Below are 24,434 nucleotides of genomic sequence, written 5' to 3' on the forward strand. Positions count from 1 at the left end.
TCAAAACTTCATCTCGCGGCAAATTCATTATTTCATTTTGAGCAATATCGATTATAATATTCGAGTATGTTTCTTCTTCGTAGGCTTTTGGCCAGAGTTTTCACCAAGACTTCCGAAGAGTAACAGGCTTAAACTTATTCCACGCCTAAGCCGTTCTAAAAATAGCATTTTACATGTTAATTTTTTTTAAAAGTCCACACTGAACAGTCTGAATTGATAAGCTCTTGAAGAAAAGAAGTCTTGCAAAAATATGTGAGATTTTGAATTATTCCCTGATCCATTGGCTGAATCAGAGGAGTAACGTTTTCTGGAAGGTAGGTGGCGAGTATATTCCATGAGATCAACTCGGACGGTGTTGGGTGGCTTGTACAGTTATCTAGTGACATTACAAACATGCTCTGTTCAGGTAAACCAAGTTCTTTGAAACTGTCTCTGACAGAAGACATGAAATTATAGGAAAAACAGTCATTAAACAATTCTGCATTTATACATTCATTGTAATGAGCTCCATAAATTACAATAAAATTTAAATCATCCTTAAAATCTTGTGGCTTTTTGTATTTGCCAGTAACGTAAGGAATCAACATGTGGTCATCTGAAGCACTTTAACAACAGTAAAACTGTCAACCTAGCCTTATTTTTCTTAAAATCTTTGGCGCACTATTAATCTTTAATTGCCAAATTTGAACTAGGCGAACAACGACGAAGAAAGTCCGTTTGATCGAAGTTGTACATTTGACTGGCAGTGAAGTTATGGTGTTTAACCAAACTTCAAGATGTTTCTTTGTATTCTTCAGCTGCATTTCCATCTGCGGATTGAAACTCCCGACCTATGCCAAGCTCCCGGATTCCACGACGAGTTTTTAACCGTCGTCTCCAAGCGTGAGAAAATACACATTTAGTTTCTGACATCTCCGAATCATCACGGAATCGTTTACCATCTCCATCATCATAGATCTAGTTACAGGTTTCCCTTCTGACCTCTTCGCACAGAAACACTTCTACGAAAGTTAATGCAACTGATCTAGTTTGGGATTTTACAGAGTTTCTCGTGATTCACTGTCTTTTACTACAACTATCTGTGACGCAAAGGTTAAAGGTGACGTTTATTTTTTTCAGTATCATAGATCGTTGAAGAACCAACTTTATATTTTTCCATAATCTTATTTCTGTTTTCACATTTCTCAATCCGATATACGATTTTAAGCTTTTGATGTATCGTGGGCGTTTCACCACCACTTTGTTTTGAGAAGTGCTTGGTTGAGAAAGCAATCCCACAACAATACGCAGGACTTCTGTAGTTGCGGTATACAGTGGAACAACTACATGTGATTAAACTTTAAAACACCACTTTTTAATCACTACAGACAACTGATGGGCGACAGAGGCGGTCTGACAAGTGAATGAAACAACATTGCCCGCAACAGGACTCAAAATCGTTGACATCTGCCGAGCGCGACCGAATTCCTTCGAATGCGTCTGAAATATTGAGTATGTATGAAGCGATGCCAGATTACTGAACGTACCGCCCTTTCGGATGCCATATTAACGGCCTTTTACAGTTTGTTTTCGCAATTCAGGGTATGCATTAGTTTTAAGTCGCACTCTGGTACGAAGTTACATAGGCTTAACGAAGCACTGATTCTGACATAAAACAAATTTTTACATCCGCAGTATACTGAAACGAATAACCTAGACGAAAATGTACCGCAAGATACACAGAGGTAGTACACTACATAAATTCCACCGGGAACACAACAACAAATGATAAATCGCCTTTGGTACACGTTTGGGATATTCCCAGATCGATCCATATTAATGATCGTGTGTCTACACTAACAATAATATGTCCTTTTGTACATCCTGTTAGAATAGTTTCGAAAGCTGCGGACAGAGAATTGAGGATTTGTGCAAGTCTGTTAGTACCATCTCGACAGAGCGCGAGAATACTATGCAAGGACCAGATGTAGGTATCACAGCCATATGTACAGATACAAAAGTATTCACACACAGGCATAGGAGGTACATAGTGACATAAATTATGGGCTGAGCGTTCCTTATCCAACTCGGCAGCACGTGGAAATGTAGTCAATTACTTGTGCTTTGGTCTTCCCCTGACTTTCTAATCGCGAAGAGCAGAAGTGCTGGTAGCTATATCTCTATGTTGGCTCTGTTAACGAACTCATAAAGTATATATACGATGCTATATCGTTGGATGCTAACAAGTTTCGGAGGCTCCTTAGAAACTTATGATCACCAGCCTAAAGATTACCTTCAAGTACGTTTTTGAGATACGTCTTTCGAGGATATTGTAGGAATATATGGTTTGGTTCTTCTTCTTCTCCTCAAACGCATGGACGGTTGGCGCTTAAGTCCAGCTGATAGAGCTGTTTGTTCAACTTCCAGTGATTAAATTTCAGGCGTGCTATAATTTCTCTGAAGCTCCTCGATGTTTGTATCTTATTATATCATGGTACTCGTAGAATCGTGGGATGAATTAGTGCGCAGTGATTGCCTATGATTTTAGATGTCCTCCACCATTCCTCTTGCCAATTCGATGACAACCGTTTTTGAGCTTGGGTATCATGTCTATGTGAGAGAGTTAATCCCCATGCAGAAATGTTTACTTTGATAACAAATTTACTTGTTTATTTCCATGTATCCCTGAGTGGTCTTTCATCCATACCATCCCGATGCTGCGATAGTTCCTCTGTACCCGAAACACAACGTCGATTATTGCTGCAATTACTGGATTAATACAACTATTACGATAGTTTCTAAACAGTTATAGGCCTGACACCCACCGTGGTTCGACAGCCGTGTTGGAAGGACAGAAGAGTAAGAATTTAACGTCCCGTCAACTGCGAGTTCATTAGAGATGTTACTCATGCCCGGATTATGAAAGAATGGGGAAGCAAATCATCCGTGACCCTTTCAAAGAAACCATCCCGGCATTTGCCTAATTTGCCTGGATCGATTTAGGGAAATCACGAAAAATATAAAACTGCTGGGACAGACTGGAATTTGAATCGTCGTCCTCCCGAACGATGCCATCCAGTGTGGTAACCACTGCGCCATGCTGCTCGGTCGCCGTGTTGCAAAGCTGCTCCGAAAGTAAAGAGAGCTTCACTGTAAATTTAAACGTAGCCAACGACTCACAGACAAAAACTGAACGACGCTAAGATTAGCGCAAGAAGAGCCATATGTGAAGCACTCAACGAATTCGGAAGTACTAGAAGCGTTTGAAAAGTCCGTGCAAAAATAAAAAATACTTATGTGTTTGGGGCAAATCTTTTTTGTTTTTCGACATAGTCTCCTTTTATACTTATAAACTTCGTCCAATGCTGTTCTAATTTGTTGATCTCTTCCGAATAATAGGAATTGTCCAAGTCTGCAAAATAGCTATTAGTTGCTGCAATCACCTCCTCATTTCAATAAAATCTTTGTCCCGCCAGCCATTTCTTCAAAGTGGGCAACAAATAGTAGTCTGAGGGAGCCAAGCCTGGAGAATAGGGGGGATGTGAGACGAGTTTGAAGCCTATTTCTATTAATTTTGCGACCACAACTGCTGAGATGTGTGATAATGCATTGTCGATTGGAAAATGACTTCTTTGCGGTCCAATCGCCGGCGTTTTTCTTGCAGCTCGGTTTCCAAACGGTCCAGTAACGATGATAATATGCGCCTGTAATAGTTTTACCTTTTCCCAGATAGTCGATGAGGATTATCCCTTGCGAATCCCAAGCCATAACCTTTCCAGCTGAAGGACTGGTCTTCGCCTTTTTTGCTGCAGATTCTCCCTTGGTAACCCATTGTTTAGATTGTTGTTTGGTCTCATGAGTATAGTAATGTCTCCATGTTTCATCCACAGTGACGAAACGACGCTTAAAGTCCTGCGAATTCTTCCTGAACAGCTGCAAACCATCCTAGCAACACGTCACACGATTCCGTTTTTGGTCAAGCGTGAGCAATCGCAGAACCCATCTTGCGGATAGCTTTCTTATGTCCAAATGTTTATGCAAAATGTTATGTACCCGTTCATTCGAGATGCCCACAGCACTAACAATCTCACTCACCTTAACTCTTCTGTCATCCATCAGCATATCATGGATTTTATGAATGATTTCTGGAGTCGTAACTTCCACAGGGCGTCCAGAACTTTCAGCATCACTTGTGCCCATATGGCCACTCCGAAAATTTTGAAACCACTTATAAACTGTTCTAATCGGAGGTGCAGAGTCACTGCAATGTTTATCAAACTTCTATTTAGTCTACTGGGGCGTTTTGCCTTTCATTAAGTAATGTTTAATCACCACACGAAATTCTTCTTCGTCCATTTTTTGACAATAACTCAACTTCTTTGATTCACACGAATGCCAGACAAAAAGAACTGGTTGAAACTTGGTGTGTATTCTTTCCAAAGATGCTACTAACTAAACATGACCTCAATACGCGCCGGTGCTGCCATCTCTCGGACTTAGCACGGACTTTTCAAACGCCACTCGTAAAATTGTATCTGTCGATCTCTATGGATTAGTCTGTTGGTCAGATTTGAATGTAATGCTCAGGGTACCGAAGGTGAGCCTCGCTTTAAACACACACAAAATAGACGCCTTCTCTGCTCATCGCTGGCATGTTAAGTGAATTTTAATATTTTGGTTACGATGAAGAAAAGTTTCCCACCAGTGTTAACTTTAGACGTATAATAATTGTATATATATTTTCACAAGATTAATTACAAACAACCTCCAAGAAATGAAACTAAGTACAATAAAGCGCCAAAGAAACTGGTGTAGGCATACGTATTCAAATTCAGAGGTACGTACAGGCAGAATACGACGCTGCGGTCGGCAACGCCTATTATTATTATTATTATTATTATTATTACTATTATTATTATTATTTTCTTCTCAGAAACATACAGGTACATGTTCGTACACTTTAAACAGTTAGGATTAAATTTAATTTGGACAAAACTTGGCCACTTCCAGTGCATTTTCTGTAGCTTGTTGAAAATCATCTTCTGTACAGGAGACTCGGCACAAACGACACCGAAGCATGTGCCGAACTGCCTGTCCTTCTCCACAGTCACACCGAATATCATTTGGATCAGTGTATCTCCGTCTTGCCAATTTAACTTCTGATCTTCCAACTCCGGATCTCAGTCTGTTCAGGAACTTCCAAGCTGTGCATTCCCCGTTATGGCCTGGAGGTAAACCTTCAACAACTCTTTTCCAAACAGGGGGAAGGCAGGTCGCAGTCCTCCATAGCTGTAACCTAGCTCTTTCAGCAGTGGTCCTAAGTTCCATTGATGTCCTAAGGAAACGCTTCCTTGACTTCCGTCGTTGCGGATGCGGTTCCTGCCCATACAGAGGATGGGTAATTTCCTGTTCCACTGCCTTTCATTCCTGTTTCGCAGGTGGAGGTGCTATTCCTGCGAGGTGGATTTCAAGCAATCTGTTACAATTCTGCAGATTTCGTTGAGAGCTACATCAACCTATTTGGCATGAGCTGAATTATTCCAAACAGGACAGGCATACTCTGCCGCAGAATATCATAGTGCCATTGCAGAGGTTCGGATTGTTTCATGTTGACTACCCCACTGTCGTCCGCCAAGTTTCAGTAGGAGATTGTTCCTGGTGGAGAATTCCGACTTGCATTTCATACAGTGCTTTCTGACAGCCAGTCATAGATATTTTGGCGTCTCTTAGTGTTGCAGTTCGACCCCCGACCATACTATTTTCAACTTGCGAGTGTTAACGCCTATTTTTGACTACAAGTGTCTAGCGCAGTTTCCAGATCGGTTACTGCTGCTACAGTGGCAGATTATCAAGAATTAATTGAGTATGAAGGTTGTGTTATAGTCGGCACACGAGCGATGGGACACAGCATCTCCGAGGTTCGGATTTTCCCGTACGACCATTTCACGAGTGTACCGTGAATGTCAGGAATCCGGTAAAACATCAAATCTCCGACATCGCTGTGGCTGGAAAAAGATCCTGCAAGAACGGAACCAACGACGACTGAAGAGAATAGTTCAACGTGACAGGGGTGCAACCCTTATGCAAATTCCTGCAGATCTCAATGCTGGGCCACCAACAAGTGTCAGTGTCCCAAATATTCAACGAAACATTATCGACAGGACTGTTGATGATTGGAAAGATGTTGCCTGGTCGGACGACTCTCGTTTCAAGTTGTATAGAGCGGATGGACGTGTACCGGTATGGAGACAATCTCATGAATCCATGGTCCCTGCATGTTGGAAGGGGACTGTTCAAGCTGGTGGAGGCTCTGTAATGGTGTGGGGAGTGTTCAGTAGGAGTGATATGGGACCTCTGATACGTCTAGATACGACTCTGACAGGTGACACGTACGTAAGCATTCTGTGTGATTGCCGGCATCCATTCATGCCCATTGTGCATTCCGAAGGGCTTGGACAATTCCAGCAGGACAATGCGAATCCCACACGTCCAGAATGTCTACAGAGTGGCTCGAGGGAACATTATTCTGAGTTTAAATACTTCCGCTGGCCACCAAACTCCCCAGACATGAACATTGTTGAGCATATCTGGCATACGTTGCAACGTGATGTTCAGAAGAGATCTCCGCCCCGCTCGTACTCTAACGGATCTATGGACAGCCCTGCAGGATTCGTGTTGTCAATTCCCTCCAGCATTACTTCATACATTAGTCGAGTCCACGCCACATGCGTGCTCGCAGATGCCCTACACGCTATTAGGCAGTTGTACCAGTTTCTTTGGATCTTCAGTGTACGTAAAACGAAGAAAAATTTGGAGTAGGAATTAAAGTTCAGCGATAAGGAATACAAACTTTTAGGTTTGCCGATGACATGATAAAACTGTCAAGACAGAAAAGGATGTGGGAGACCAGTTGAAAGAAATGGACAGCGTCTTGAAACGAGGATGTAAGATGAACATCAAGAAAAGCGAAACAAGAATAATGGAATTTAGTCGAATTGAATCAGGTGATACTGATGGAATTAGATTAGGGAACGACACACGAAAAATAGTTGATTAGCTTTGCTATTTACGCAGAAAAATAACTGATGATGGCCTAAGCAGAGAGGATATAAAACGTAAACTGGCAATGGCAAGAAAAGCGGTTCTAAAGAGAGAAATTTATTAATATCGAATATAGATTTAAATATGTCTTTTATGAAGGTATTTCTCTGGAGTGTAGCTATGTATGGGAGTGAAACATGGGCTGTAAACCGAATAAAATAGGGGAGTCAACAAATTTGTAGAACAACGAGACTACAGGAAGTGATAGGACACATTCTGAAACATCAAGGGATCACCAAATTAGTGCTGAAGGAAAGTCTGCGGAGTAAAAATAGTACAGGGAGGCCGGAGATGAATACAGTAATGAGAATCAGAAGGATGTAGGTTACAGTAGTTATTCGGAGATGAAGGGGCTTGCATACGACAGAGTAGCATGGAGAGTTTCATCAAACCTGTCTTCGGACTGAAGGTCACAACAAGAACAACAACACTGGAACTCTTGTAAATCTCTCTGATCTACAAATGACATGAGCAAGTGGGCTTTGTTTTTAAGCAGTCACTTTTATTAAATCAAATTTACTACCATTTAAGATAAACCACGAAATTTTGACGTAAATAGATTTTTGAACTCTAGCGCGCTGAAGCAATGCGTGAGAGACCAAATGAAATCAGTTCACTAGGAAGAACTTCTGAAAATGTTTGTAAACAGCATCAGCCAATACTACAATCTCTCAAGAATCGGGAGAATTATGAGGCGCCAGGAGATCACCATGATTTAACTTGAAGACGGTGCTTCAGTCTAGAACCACGCGACCGCTACGGTTGCAGGTTCGAATCCTGCCTCGGGCAAGGATGTGCGTGGTGTCCTTAGGTTAGTTAGGTTTAAGTAGCTCTAAGTTCTAGGGGACTGATGACCTCAGATGTTAAGTCCTATAGTGCTAAGAGCCATTTTTTTGAAGGCGGCAGCATAACACCAACGAGAAGAAGTGAAGCGAATAGACTTCCAGATCAGAAACGTACACAAAGCAGAATGACGTGCTTCAGGCTCTCCACGTGGTTCACTCCAGAGCAGTGGTTCTCAAACTTTTTTGATCTGGGTCACACTTCACGAGGCAAAAGATTATCGTCCCCTTCCTCTCCACACACCCTATTTTATTAATAAACAGTCATTTTTTGTATTTTCTTTGCTTTATTCTCTGTTTTGCCAAATTCAGTATAGGAGGATTTTTCACAACAGAAACCAAAACTGCGTAAGTCATTATAACGAAAATATGAAAGAAATTGTTAATCTTTATGGCATTTTTATTTAGTCAGAACTATGAAATGAACAGTATTTACAATTGAGAAAACAAGGATTACAAGAGTATTAAAAATTTAAAATGCGAAGTTAAATGTGATAGATGAGATTGGTTTTGAGGATTCTCAAGACGTGATGTAGTGAGGAAAAATCATTCTAAGTTCGTTACTTACATTTAGCTTTAAATATCTCAAGAAAATGTCTTCTACTAATTGTAGGGGAAGGCGGGGCAAGACGGGGTGGTGGGGTAAGACGGGGAAGGGCTATAAGCTACAGTTAGAGTGCTGTCATCTGTGGGTAGCTACGTCGACATCATCCATACACAGGTCCCAGTGTGCTGACATTGCCGAACCTTAGTTTCGCGTCGGTTTCTGTGAGCTTTGCAAGGTACGTACAATTGTTATACTGATTTGCAATGTTTTACATCTTTCGAGGTCCTAAAACATGTCTTTCGTGAACATTTGTCCAGAGTGTGTATATAGCACTGAATAATACGTCTTATTAACAGTAAACTTCTGTATCAGTAGTCAATGTTCACTAAATAGTGTTCATGTAGGCGTAGCATAGCCTGACAGCATGGTAGGGGGCAAGAAGGGGTGGGTCAAGATGGGGAGCTTCCCCGTCTTGCCCCTACTATTTGTCCAACGTTCTTATCGTCTCATGTGTTTACCTCGCTGCGGGTTTTGAACACGTACATTATACGTTGAATACAATTGTAAATAGAATGGTATTCGTTATTCTAACGTTTCCTAATTAATTACAAAGTATGCCTTAGGATATATGGTGAATAAAAATACACAAAACGTGCAAAGTCAGTATTCTTGCTGTGCTTTAACGACTGACTATTGGAAATATGGTATTTACTATATAATATAGATTACCAGGAGTGATCTGACTCAATAGTACGTTCCACGTGTTTTATTTCAGATGGTTCGCAAATATCGGTGACAAACGTCTAGGCAGGATTGGTCATTGGAGTCAATGGAAGGTCATATGGGTTCTTCCAGGGCTGCTCGACAGTTCAACGTGCCATAGACAACGATTGAACGACATGTGGCAAAGAAACGTGCTAATCCTGGCTATACAGTTGTGAAAAGGTTAGCACCAATCACTAGTGTGTTTACCCCAAAACAAGAGGCACAACTTGAAGACTACTTAACACAGATGGAAGGACAGTATTTTGGCCTAACATATAAAGAACTTTGTGAACTTGCTTTTCAGCTACCTGAACGAAACAACATCAAACATCCTTTTAATACTGCAGCGAAATATGCTGGAAGAGATTGGTTAAATGGGTTTCTTGCACGAAATCCTACCTTAACAATACGAAAACCAGAGGCCACATCAATCGCACGAGCAATGGGGTTTAATCGAGTTGCTGTGGATCGGTTTTTCGATCTGTTAGAAAGTAAATTAGACACATTCAAGTTTACGGGAGACAGAATTTTCATTTGCGATGAGACTGGTTTAACAGTCATTCCAAAAGGTCATACAAAGGTGGTTGCTTTGAAAGGGCGCAGACAGGTGGGAGCAGTTACTTCAGCAGAAAGAGGCCAGACTGTGACTGCAGAAATCTGTGTTTCAGCGTCAGGGTGCTACGTACCACATATGTTAATTTATCCTCGAAAACGAATGCAACAAGCGTTTGAGACTGGCCTGCCCCCTGGTGCCTGGGCAGAAGTCCACGAAACTGGTTGGATGACGAAAGAACTATTTTTGACTTGGTTTAAGGAGTTTATTGCATTTACTGGAGCGTCAAAGGAAAGACCAATACTTCTCATATTGGTCGGCAACAAAACGCACACCAAGAATTTAGAACTGATAGATGTGGCCCGCGAAAATGGGGTTGTCTTGCTGTGTTTGCCACCACACTGCTCACACCGTCTTCTGGACGTGGCATTTATGAAACCTCTCAGTAAATTTTACGAATATGAAGTAAGATCGTGGTTTCGCGCCTATCCTGGAAAAGTTGTTACGCTGCATCATATCGTAAGTTTATTCAGCAAAGCCTTCATTCATTCAGCTGCAATGTTCACAGCAGTGAACGGGTTTCGGAAAACAGGCATTTCGTCTGTAAACAGAAATGTGTTTCAAGAAAGTGATTACCTACCATGTTCAACTACAGACATTCATCAAGCTCACACATCTCAAGTTAACAGAAACGGAAGACCAAATACCAGAGATGTTGTCAAGACGTAAAACACCTGAACAATTAAAATCTGACGATCAAGCCACTGTTTCGTCTAACTTTCAGGTTACCAGCCCTGAAATGGTGTTAGCTATTCCAAAGGTGGATAAAAAAAACAAAAGGAAACTATCTAACAGGCGTGGAAAACCCGTTGTTTTAACCGACTCTCCTTGTAGGAGTGAACTATCTGAAGAAATTAAACGAAAAGGAGTCCCCAAACGTGCTGCATGTAAACGAAAACTCTTCTCAAAGACGTTTAATAAACCTGGGATACCACCAAAAGGACATAACGACAACGAAAAAGTGACGAACGTTACTGACGTCTTAACCACCCCTTCATGCTCAAGGGATAGCAAACTGAGGTCGAATGACAACGAGGAAGAGAGTGAAGGATGTTTATACTGCTATGACTTCTCTGAAGGAGGCTGGATACGGTGTATTAGCTGCGGACGCTGGGCCCACGACACTTGTGCAGGGATAGAAAGTGATGATGACGAGGCTGTCCACAATTATGTGCTATGTGAAAGTAAGAGGCCTAAATAAAACGTAATACCTGAGTCTACAATTCGCAGAACCATGTTTCGAAACCTTATGGTCACATGATTTCGTTATTCCGGTCCTTATTTAAGCTTCAGAGATGAATTCATGCTAGTTCCCCATCTTACCCCGCATATGGGGCAAGACGGGGAATTGGTAGTTTATGTTTCAAATCGAGATATTTCTAACTAAATGTAACAAGTTTGCAGGTTTCTTTGCATGCTATTGTAATTCAATGGTTAAGTAAACAAATGATAATAAAACCTACTTGAATTTGTTTATTTTTGTCTCTTTTGAAAGGGTTTAAAGTTAGCTTCCCCATCTTGCCCCGCCTTCCCCTATATGTTTCCCGTAATAGATCAGATATTAATATTAAAACAGAAAACACTTCCTAATGTTTTGCAAAATTATATTTATTTGGTCACGAACCGGCTTTCTGCTTCTCTGGCCCTCTTCGGGTGACAATTGAATGTCGCGAACATAAACATGATGTGCGACTTACACAGACCTTATTTGTACTGAAGATACAGAAATGAAAAAGTGTTTACACAGGAAAATATTACAAAAATTACATTAAATAAAAGGGGGGACAAAGAAAGTTTGCCGGCCGCTGTGGCCGAGCAGTTCTAGGCGCTTCATTCCGGAACCGCAATGCTGCTACGGTCGTAGTTTCGAATCCTGCCTCGAGCATGGATGTGTGTGATGTCCTTAGGTTGGTTAGGTTTAAGTAGTTACAAGTCAAGGGGACTCATGACATCGGATGTTAAGTTACATAGTGCTTAGAGCCATTTGAACCACCTGAAAGAAAGTTTTATGTGGAGATAAATATAACAAATGGTGATAAATAAAATTAATTTACAGTTTGAATCTAATGTCTGTAACCAAACTTAATTTAACAAGGGGAAAAATGGTAATTGAGTCTGATCCTTTAATACTAGGCTGACATTCTGTCTCATGTTTTTGTTGATTTCCATTATTTCTAGTAGGATCATCTTTCTACTTCTTTTCCCAGCATGTAAAACTTCACATTCTACATCATTTGGTGTTTTCTGCTAAATGTGATGAGAAAAGATCAAATATTTTTTCCTTAATCGCCAGCTTATGTCCTTTCAAGTAGCATAACTGCCCCAACTCTGCCTGACTGACCAACAGACGCCTTTTCACACTGCTTCCAAATAATTGTATATACGCGGCTCTGTTTCAAGAGTTGTTCTTCGCCTTCACTATTAAATAAAAATGTTGATATGTTATTGTTATTATAAAATGCAAGTCTGTAGCTGCGAGACTAACTTTTTTGATAAATTTCTGAAATGTTGTCAATGTCTGGAATTTTGCACCAGGCTTTGAAACTATCAGGTGATTACTATTGCCCATTCATAAATTCTGTAATTTTTATTCATTTTGTTTTTTCGTAGAATATTATCAATCAGGGCAGAGTTATAGCCATTGCTGGAAACGAATTGTTTGGTGGTTTGTAGATCTGTTTGAAGACTTATTTGGATAACGAAACAGATACGAGGTGATGTACCACTGAATGGAAATCTGTATGTCTGTGGCTGTGTGGGCGGCGGGAACTTTCGATGATTATTGTGTCAGTAGCTAAGTTTTTTCTGTAAATGCTAAATACTTGTTTTCTTCTAATAATATCTATTTTAAGGTCCAAGGAATTTGTAGAAGAACGTCCCAGTTCCACTGTGAACTGAATTTTCTTATGGTGTGAGTTTAAATGCTGTGGTAATTTATCTAACTGTCCATGATACCGCTCCACAAACACAGCACATCATCATCACATCTGAACCAGTACTTAGTTTTACAGTTCTTTCTGTAAGAAATTTTGTCCAAGAAAATTTCGGGTAGTATAGTACTAAGGGGTGGCCTATATCGAAGCCATCAGTGTGACTGAAATACTCGATCAAAAGTTTCCCTCCTGCTAAGCTTTACTGCAAAATCTATATTCACACTGTAAATTCATTTTATTTCTCATCATCTGTTTTACGTATCTCCGCATAAAACTTTCTTTACCCTCTTTTTTAGTTAATTTAGTTATTTTAATATTTTCCTACGTAGACGCCTTGTCATTTCTATGTCTTCTGTACAGATTATTTCTATGTAAATCGCACGTCATGTTTATCTGTGTTCGCGACATTCAGTTGAGAAGCCGAAAGCTGGTTCGTGACAAAATAACTACAATTCTGCAGAACATTAAGAAGTGTTTCCCTTTTTAATATTATTATCATTTTCTGCCAAGTACTGACAGAAAACTCAGTTCAGATCAGATATTACTTCATTATTCGCTTTGAAACAGCAACTATTTATTGGTTAGAACACTGTTGCCGTACAAATACCATATTATTCTTATTATTCGTCTTCTTATTATTAGCGGTAGTGATCAGAATAAGCTTTGACATCCTAAAGTTTTCCGATTTCTGTCAGCTTAGAAGTATGGAGACCAGCAATCAAGTGACTTACAAGCATTAAGCTAAAATATAGTGGTCGCGTTTCAGTTTGGCTTATTTTAAGTCGTGGTGCAAGGTATGGTTGGAGAAAGTGTTGCTAGGGAGAGGGTTATTGCAAATACAACTTTTCTAATCAAATTCCTGTTCTCAATGTGGATATTTAGCTTTGTTTTCTGAAGGGTTGTAAGTAGCACTCACGACGCACTCTGAATTACTTCATCACTGTTTAAAAAAAAGGCTGTCAGAAATAAGCAGTACTACTTGTCTTATTGACTCGTTAGTCCGTTGTTTAATAAAACACGCACCAAAACTGGTAAGGTGTAGGATTGGTAAGCAGGGCACCTACGCTGCAGGAGTGGAATGCTGACCCCATTTGTGGATAGAAAAATTTATTTTCACCACGTTAATTATAACAGAGCACTGGTAACAACACAATGATTAATTAGCATTTGCAAATTGCTGTGATCTAGACCGTTTATTCAATTGTGTAAAAGCAGTGAGGGTACAAAAAATTTTAAAAGAAAACAGCCTTGCGGCCCTGACTTTAAATTAATAAAAAATTTCTTTACACAAATATAACTTCAAAATAACCGCAGGTCTGAGCTCACCAGTTATGAAATTACTTCAATTACCTCGCCTTGTGAATATGAAAATAACAATTTGTAAAAGCTATTGGGTTTCAAGAATTCTAAAATAGCAAGATCTCATAAATACGTGAGTTAACTATTATGGAAAAGCATTGGCAATATGATTTTATGATTGCCTGAAGGATCTACACAGCAATAAGCACATTCTCGACGTTTGGCGTTCACATCGGCCGCGCGTCTGAATTCCGTGCTCGAGAGCTCAAGTGACAGCAACAGACAGGAGGATCTGCGCACACCAGTATCGGCTTCTAGAACACACAAAACCGGTATTAATACACAGTTCACTAAAATACTAAAACAACAGCCAAGCACTGGGTAGCGCCAAATGCAGGAAGAGATGTTAAAAGTTATAGTGTGACAACCGCAGTCACTATTAAAGGAATAGTTCATTAAACAATCTCCAATGACGTGAAATTTCACTTGAAAAATTTATAAAGCACAACTAGGTCAAGGTGATAATGACCAGCAATTCGCATACAGCCTTAAATATCAAGGCACCGTTTGACGGCGCAGAATTGTTACTATCATAGTTGCCAACAAGGAAGAAGTTTACAACTCAAATTTAAACTAGCGGCTGAAGTTTCATACAGAGCATAAACTTTGATTTAGAAAACTGACCACTTAACATATTTACAACAATAATAAAAAAGGAATCCCTGAATATCGACCACACCTGGAATTCAAGATAAATGCAACGGAACCAGGGCACAGCGCAGTTACATGGTCTTGCAATACCAAGTATCCCGGATCCACGTCCAAGTGGTTTAAGGAATGACTAGCGAACATGGAAGTGGCTACACGGAGAATTTCCACCACAAAATGGGTCACCATTTAGAGTTAGTCTAGAGGAGCTCACTGTTAACATGCACGCCAGGATAAACTCCTGCGCTCTCCTCAGGATTCGAGACAGACAGCACTGTTAAACAGAGAATATGTTGACCGCCAGTTCCGTTCGCCACGAGACCCAGGCGCCGGAATGTCAACACCGTGCGTCCTCGCAGTACACCAAGCACCGACTGACTACTCGCGATGCTCCGTGCGCTGTCTTCCTTCCCTCTGTCACGCCGCCGACCGAGTCTCCGTCACTGCCCCCAGCCGAGTCTCCTCGCGAGCCCAGGCCGTCCTACACAGAAGGCGCTAGCCAACCAAGGATGCCGCAAAGCGCGTAACTTCACGGAGAAACTATCCTACCAAGAGCATCGCAGGAAGTCGCGGTTCAAAAACTAGATATAAATTATCTTTCGTCATTTTGTAAACGATTGTGTTACTTACGCGCTGATATTGATAATGATGGGGGGTTCAAATGGTTCAAATGGCTCTGAGCACTATGGGACTCAACATCTTAGGTCATAAGTCCCCTAGAACTTAGAACTACTTAAACCTAACTAACCTAAGGACATCACACACACCCATGCCCGAGGCAGGATTCGAACCTGCGACCGTAGCAGCCCCGCGGTTCCGGACTGCAGCGCCAGAACCGCTAGACCACCGCGGCCGGCAATGATGGGGGGGGTGGGGGGGGGGGGGGGGGGGAAGGGGATATTAGCAATATCCGACTGCACTCAGGGACAATGGTTCAGGAAGTTGCAGAAAGCTGCTCTACAAGAAGTTTGTTCATCACATATTGCCTGCAGGTGTGGCCGAGCGGTTCTAGGCGCTTCAGTCTGGAACCGCGCGACCGCTACGGTCGCAGGTTCGAATCCTGCCTCGGGCATGGATGTGTTTGATGTCCTTAGGTTAGTTAGGTTTAAGTAGTTCTAAGTTCTAGGGGACTGATGACCTCAGATGTTAAGTCCCATAGTGCTCAGAGCCATTTGAACCATTTTTTTTTCATCACATATTTACGTGTAGCAACTTTTCTATTTCTTCGTAGTAATTTCGTTTTTGTGGCCGAATTATTCTCTCTTTAATAGACTCTTAAATCAACTCTGGAAGGTGGAAGATACAGAGTTCGAATAGCATCGAGCTTCCGCTTACATTTTGGAGGGAGATTAAACAGTTCACTTTTCAAATCCCTTTCATAATCCGAACCTATAAAGCGTATTGCGCACAGAGAAGTATTAGAAACGTTTACAGGCATGTATCCAATTTTGTTTCGTCTCATTTTTCTTAGGAAACTCGAAAACCTTAATTCCTAACTGCTTACGCTGTCTTCAGTGGTTAGTATACGTGATAAATGCGCATCAGACAGTGATATTTCATGGAAAACAACTCAATTCTCTTTAAACCCACAGTACACCGACAACTGCAGCGCTTTTCTGCATTTCTCGTTGATCACTGATACGAATTCAAGCACACGCAAAGAAGCTCGTATATTACATGACACTGTGTCTTAACAAAGTTGCTGTCTAGTGGTAGTTTTACGTTAACTTTATAGGAAAAGTGCTCGTTCTATTCTGCGTTCCGTTGTTTGAACTACGTAATTAACTTCACGAACTTTCGTAGACTAAAAATCTTTCGCAGATAAAAATTCGCTTTACACCTTCCTAAGAGACAGCCTCCCTCCCTTCCAATCTGACTAAATGAGCGTAGACCAGAGGTGCTTTAAATTCAAATAAATAAGAGAAATAGTGTCGACGGCAAATGAGAGCTATATGCCAAATAAATTAACAAAAGACGGTGCTGATCCTCCCTGATACAAAAACAGATGAGAACACTGTTGCAGAAGTAACGAATAAAGCATGCCAAACTTAAAACAACGCAAAGTCCCCAGAGATTGGTGAAGTTTTACAGAAGATCCAAATTTAGTTCGAGCTTCAACGTGAGATGCTTGTAATAGTTTCCACAACGAAACTCTGTCTCGAAAAAATCTGACAGAAAACCGAAAGAGATTCTGGTCGTATGTAAAGTACACCTTTGGCAAGACAAAATCAAAACTTTTACTGGTTCAAATGGCTCTGAGCACTATGGGACTCAACTGCTGAGGTCATTAGTCCCCTAGAACTTAGAACTAGTTAAACCTAACTAACCTAAGGACATCACAAACATCCATGCCCGAGGCAGGATTCGAACCTGCGACCGTAGCGGTCTTGCGGTTCCAGACTGCAGCGCCTTTAACCGCACGGCCACTTCGGCCGGCAAAACTTTTACTTCGCTATGACAATGGTGCTTTTGTTGATGACGGTACCACTAAAGCTGAGTTACTAAGCATGGATTTCCGAAATTCCTTCACGAAGAAGACGAAGTAAGTATTTTAGAATTGTGCAGCGATGCCGGAGCCTGAGTATTATTGTATAAGGTAAAAAAGCAGCCTCGCGCATATGTAGTAATATTATGTAAACTCACATGTAAATCTTTTAAAAATGTCCTAATAATAATCTTTGTCTAATTTCTAACAAGCATTCATTTCAATTTAAAGAATTTAATTTTTTTTTTAATGCATGATCATTCCGATTGTTGCAAAAGAAAAATCATTTGCTTCCTTTCATAAATAACAAATGTATAGGCCAGCATTGCACAGAGCTGTGCCGGAAAAGAGCTATTGTAAGAACAGATAGTTGCCGACTTTATCGAGGTGAGAATTTTTGCTTTTTATTCAGAATGATCTTACAGGGCCATGACGCAGCACTGCTGTCGTCCAAATTTTACCAGGTTACTGAATTTATTTTTTATTATGAGGCTTAGGAATATTTCTGTTTCGAGCTTATATTAAATGAGAAAAGAATTTTGTGGGTACATTAAATGGGAACCAATTTTGTTCAGAGGTTACACAAAAAATAGAATCATATTATTATTATTATTAATTAAGTTTTTTTTGTGAGGTTGCACAAAAATTAGAGTCATTAACCAAATAAAAAAATATTTAAAATATTTCGTGTGGGGAGGTTACACTTGGCGACAACCGGCCAGGATCGGATTTACTTTGTGAATTTCTGAAAAATAGTCAGATATCTGCTCTTATTTACTTAAATGTAGTTTGCATCTGGCGCAACGCATTTACTAATTTGTCACTCTTTGTTTCACAGATCATCGGCAGTTTATTGCTCTTTGTTGTAATTGTTTGTTTTGATTTGTGAAAAAATGCCGCGAAAAACTCTTAAGAATACATCGCGATGTGGAATGAGTGAAATTGCCGACTCGATTAATTTGACCGATAATACTTGCGACACTCAGTGTAATGGCGACAATCCTGCATTTACAATCAGTGCATACCGATCACTAGCAATGATTTTAATGCTAATGATGAGCGAACAAATGCAATTATGTCCAGAGTAAATGTAACAATTGATGACGCGGCACGTTCCGATACAATGAACGCTGCTCAGTTTGACACACCCGGTTTGCAAAATTTGCATTGTGAACAGATGAATTTTTCTCACGAAGATGAACAATGTAGCCAAAATACGTCAGATTTATTTGATTCCGAGGTAGTGACCAACAGTGCACATCCAACTGGCGAACGTTTTCAAGAATCAGAAAATGACCAAATGGTTACACAAAACGTGACAAATTCAGATACACCACCACACAGCTCAGAGAAAAGAGTCGGTAATTTTGGCTTGGATCAAATTATGGCACTTATGGCAGTATTGCTGCAACTTAATGACAAAACAGACAACAATTTCAAACAGTCGAAGAAAGAACAAGACGATAATCACAAACAACTTAGTGAAAATTTCAAACAACAACTTAATGAAAATTTCAAACAACAGAATGAAAGACAAGATAACAACTTCAAACAACTTAATGAAAATTACAAACAACTCAGTGAAAACTTAGACAACAATTCCAAACAGCTTAGTGGACAGATTACAGCCGTTGCCGTGCAATGTCATGATACTAAAGAACAATTACGTGAGGAAATTAAGGCTTATGCTAGGAACAGTAGTGAAGAAATTAGATCTGTGGCACAAGAATTAAGTAATACACATGCAGCCACAACTAAAATACTTAGAGATGAAATTAGTGCAGTCGCTAAACAATGCTCTGAAAACGCAACACAGTTACGCGACGAATTTAAATCAATGTCAGCAGAACTTTCACGTACACTGGATGCGAAAGTAGACGCGAAATTTGACCAACAGAATAGCCAAATTGACGAACGTTTTAATCACCACCTACAAAACAGTGAAACGCGCTACCGTAAATTTATACAGGAACAGAATAAAGTAAAGCGACAAGTCATGGAAACAATTACTGCACAGAGACAGGAAGATATACGTAAATTGTTTACGAAAACAAAAACATACGTAGACAACAATATTGCTACAGTATCAGACGAAATTAATGCTATCAAACAGTTGAACACCGAATTACATGATGAAATCTCTGATCTTAAAACAATAACAGACACACACACAGTAGACTTTCAGACAATGATCGACAGACTTGAACAATTAGAACTAATACGGGATCCCGATGCCATCAAAGAAGACGTTAAAGAATTGAACGAAACCACACGTAAAATACAAAAACAAATTAATGCTTGTGATAATAAAAACGATGATCAGGTAAAAGCATTGACTGAAAAATATGATGAATTGGCCAGTCGTGTTGACGTTATCGAAAGTAATAATGACACCAAATCAGACGATACGTCACCTGTTTCGTTTAATCAAACACCCGAATTTCAAAATTTACAGCAGACGATCCGTGAGATAGGTTCGTCCAATAATACATTACGTAGAAAATTGTCAACTTTACAGCAAGAAGTGACAGAAATGAAAAATGTTTCAGCCTTTAACACACCACAGCATACGCCAGATTCCGAACATTTGTCACACTCACACAGCCAGAGTAACTTAAGTAATGTACAGAGACTACGTGACTTAGAATCCGAACAGACACGGACAAATAGATTCTCATGCAATCCTGAACCTGTTCACACATTCAGAGACGATAACGTTGATTATAAGCAATTTTTATCCGTGAAAAAATTTGAGGTACTTAACAATGACAGAACACAGATTCACGCTTTGGACTGGATACGACAATTTACATTTGTATTTTCATCAGCTTGGCCTGTAATGCAGAAACTAGCATTGGACTGGATACGACAATTTTTTTTTTTATTTTCACTGCCATTGCCTGTAACGCAGAAACTAAAATTTAATTGTAGCGCGTAAATGACCTCAGGGGATTCATTATGCTTCGGTGAATATGTGCCGTAGCGTGCACAGGGCCCCGAGCCGTAGTAGTGCTATTTCATCTTTAGTTTTCTGCACTGCTGCCTTCTCTTCTACTATCCTTTATATCTGTCAAAATAGCTCTCCAACTATCGACCTATCTAGGATTAGAAATGAGTAAAGAAAACCTGATACGACAAGTTTTACCAAAAGTGGCAATTTTCATTAGACACTCCAGAACTACCAGCGTAATTTTAATGAAGGACAAAAGTGTAATCATCAGTATCGTCAAAATTATCAGTAACAGGAACCACATTTTGGTAACAATAGACGCTTTTCACCGAAACAGCATCAAAGCCAGCCGGTTAGCATACCTAACCAACAATGTAACGTACAAGGTCAACCAAGCTTTAATGTTTCGCCGCCTACACGTACAGTGTCGGCTTCACCAAATTGTAACGCACAGTAACAAGGAAATCAGTACATACAGAAAACACACCATTTCAACTCATATCGCAATGCACCGTATAGAAATGACTATCATGACAGACGTAAAAGTAATGAGCACAATTTTCAGCGTACGTTTAATAACAGTCGGTCTTACCAGCAGCAGAATCAACCGCAACAACAAATTATCATGAATGAACCAGACAGTAGATATCATGCCGAACGTAATACGTCAGGAAGAAATAACAGAACAGTACAAATAGTCGAAATGCCACAGCATCCTCCAGCAAATAATAGCACGTCAGATAGAATTTGACTAGATACAGTACAGATTGAATCTTCCAGCAACGTAAGCAATACTTTTGGCACACAGAATTTTGTTCATGAAAATGTTATTACTTTTGACGACATCTGATACACACTTTTACTTGAAAAACCAATAGTCTGAATTTGCTAATGTGAAACAAGTTTTGTTGAATGCACCACTTTTATCACATCCAGATCTTACTAGAAATTTTTCCATTGCTACCGACAGTTCTAACACCGCTTTAGGCGCACACATTTTTCAGGAAATTGAAGAAGATGGTACTACAGTAATTAAAAACATCGCCTTTGCGAGTCGCATTCTGTCACCTGCTGAACGCAATTATTGTGTTACAGAATTTGAAACATTATGTGTTGTATGGGCATTTACGAGATTTAGGCATTTTCTTTATGGAAGACACACTACCGTTTACACAGTTCATAGAGCTATACAGTTTTTTCTTTCCGCTAAATTTACACACGACAGATTAAGCAGATGGAAACTTTATTTACAAGAATTAAATTTTACGCTTGTTCACATTCCCGGTACACAAAATACTGTAGCAGACGCACTATCCCTTTCTCTCAGCAACAATCAGCAAGACATCGCAACCAACTTCTGCAAAGCAAATTTCAGCGTCATGTATATTCAACAAGTTGCATTTGAAAATTTCATTTCGTCGTCATTACGAGACATAGCACAAGAGCAGAGTAAAGACAACGTATGGAAAGAAATAAAACACCTTTGGCAAGATAGGAATAATGTTACCATTAGAAACCATTACACTGTACGCAATAATATTCTGTTTCGCCGCTCTCACCCTGACAGCAACAACTGGTTACTATGCATTCCTGACGAGCTTGTTAACAAATTAATTTGGTATACTCATTTAAGTTACGCACATTGTGGAGCCAGAAAATGTTTTCTAATACTGAGACAGAACTGTTATTTTACCAACATGGAGAACCGTATTCGACGAGTTTTAGCGTCATGTAAAATCTGCCAGAAAGCTAAGTCAGGCACGACTTCACATATTCCTCCGTTACATCCCATTGTACCTGTTAAATTGAGACACATGGCCGCTGTAGACATTTTTGGTCCGATTCCCAGAACTAATAGAGGTTTTTGCTACATCTTTGTCGCTGTTGAACTCACTTCAAAATTTGTTACCTTCACTCCGTTACGCAAAGCTACTGCTAAATCTGTTTCGAAAGCATTTGTAAAACATTTTTTATTTCATGTAGGGCATGTATTGAAAGTAATTTCCGACATTGGATCACAATTTCGATCTGCTATTTGGACACGTATGTTACGAACAAGAAACATTTCTCCGATCTAAATATCCAAGTATCATGCTTCTTCGAACCCTTGTGAACGATTAATGAAAGAAATTGGTAAACTGTGTAGAATATACTGCCATAAAAGACATATTGATAGGGACACACAAATACTCTCATTCCACGATGTAATTAATTCCATACCAAATGAATCTACTATGCTATCTCCGACTGTTATACTGAAAAATGTTGAACCACCTAACAAAATTAAAGAATTAGTATCCTTTCCTACATCTCGTCGACTACGACACCATGAAATAATTGACATTGCGCTGAACAACATCAAACGTGCCGCAGAGCGCCGGAGAAGACAGCAAAAACAGGTTTGTACACGCCTTGAGTTTGACATTGGACAGAAGATATTAGTGCGTACACACTATTTATCTAACAGAGGAAAGAGTAGATGTAGTAAATTTGAGCTTCTATACGCAGGTCCATATAGAATTCGCAGCATTCCTCACCCCAATGTAGTACACGTCGAAACTCTGAGAACCAGAAAAAGTAAAGGCAATCACCATGTCTCCAATATTAAACCCTTTATTGAATGGACATACTTTATGATTTATCACACTGTAATGCCATTTCATGATTTTTATATGACCACTTATACAATTATATTTATATGAACACCTACTGATGATTATCATATTTTTTCTTGGCAAGTGCCCGGCAAGGTAAGGTTAGCAGGTCGCTTTCCTTGTCGTTACACATCAGACTGTGCACATTTTCCATTTTTTTAAATGTATGTATGATTGTTTTCCTGTTTCTTTGTATGCACTATGAAATCTTTAAGATATAACAAACACCAGTTGACTTTGACATTTTTGCCTTATGATATCTCAACATCGTGGCTATTTTACATTTTTTTTGTTACTACATTATGATACTCTGTGTACATTTTTGCACCTGCACACTGTCTATGTTTTTGACATATTACGTTTTCCGTCATGCTATGCTGTATGCTTAATTATATCACTAGAAACCACTTTTTATTTAATGAGTATATGATTTAAATGCAAGACATTAGTCATTGTTCATCATTTTCAGAAAGCAATAACGTGTAAAAGAAATAAATGAAACAAACCACAGTGGATTACTATGCAATGGGAATTTCACCTTCGGAATGAACGAAAGAAGATGCAATACCTCGTCACGAAGAGTAAATGGATCAGAATTAACAAACATTAACATGAATATACTATACACATCGTATGATAGCAGTCCCAACTAATTTTTTCTTTCAGAATACGAGGCGATTGATGCAGGCTGTCAGACAGAACTACACATCTTAGTTTTAGTGATGAAATATGATAGAAATAAGAAACTCTATACTATGAATAGTTATATGAAGTAAATGGTAATATGAATAATGAATAATGAAGTGTCTTTTTGAAGATGATAATGAATGATGATGAATAGTGATGAAGAATATGGTAATATGAATAATGAAGTTTTTCTTTGCGGTTGATGATAATAATGAAGTTATGGTGATATGAATAATGAAGTTTTTGTTTACAGGTGATGATAGTGATAAATTTTATGTGGCTGCTAAATGCACCACTTTTAAGTTTTTCTTTGCAGATGAGAATAATGATGAAGTTTATATATTTACTGTTAGTTAAGAAATGCTATGTAGTTATTTAAGTATTTGTTGCAGTTCGTTTTGGCAGTATGTCTTATGTCGCATGGTATAAAGACTGAAGGTTTTGGAAAGGACAGCTAGAGTACATATATATTGAATACACATTTCATTACCTGTTAATTCGAAGTTCACTACTTTTCAGCATAATATGCATTTCTTCTTTCAGCTTAATAATCCATTTTGTATTTTTACTAGGAGAACCTATTCATGAAATTAATATGCTATAAGCAGTTAATCGTTAAACCTGTTCTACTACTTGCATTTTTTTTTACCCATTTGTGTGTGTCATTCATACTTGTTTCATAACCTTGCTACAACTGACTCATGATGAATGACGTTACCTATCCTCATTTGCAGTAACAATTAATTATCGATCCCAACGCAATGCATTGCGAGCAAAAAAAAAAAGTATTACCAGTCCCAAATAATGCTACCAGTTTAAGAGAGTTCTGAGTAATACTGAATGATGTTTTCTAATCACAGACCTTGAATAA

This window comes from Schistocerca serialis, chromosome 9, assembly GCF_023864345.2.
Source record: "Schistocerca serialis cubense isolate TAMUIC-IGC-003099 chromosome 9, iqSchSeri2.2, whole genome shotgun sequence".
Lineage (NCBI taxonomy): Eukaryota > Metazoa > Arthropoda > Insecta > Orthoptera > Acrididae > Schistocerca > Schistocerca serialis.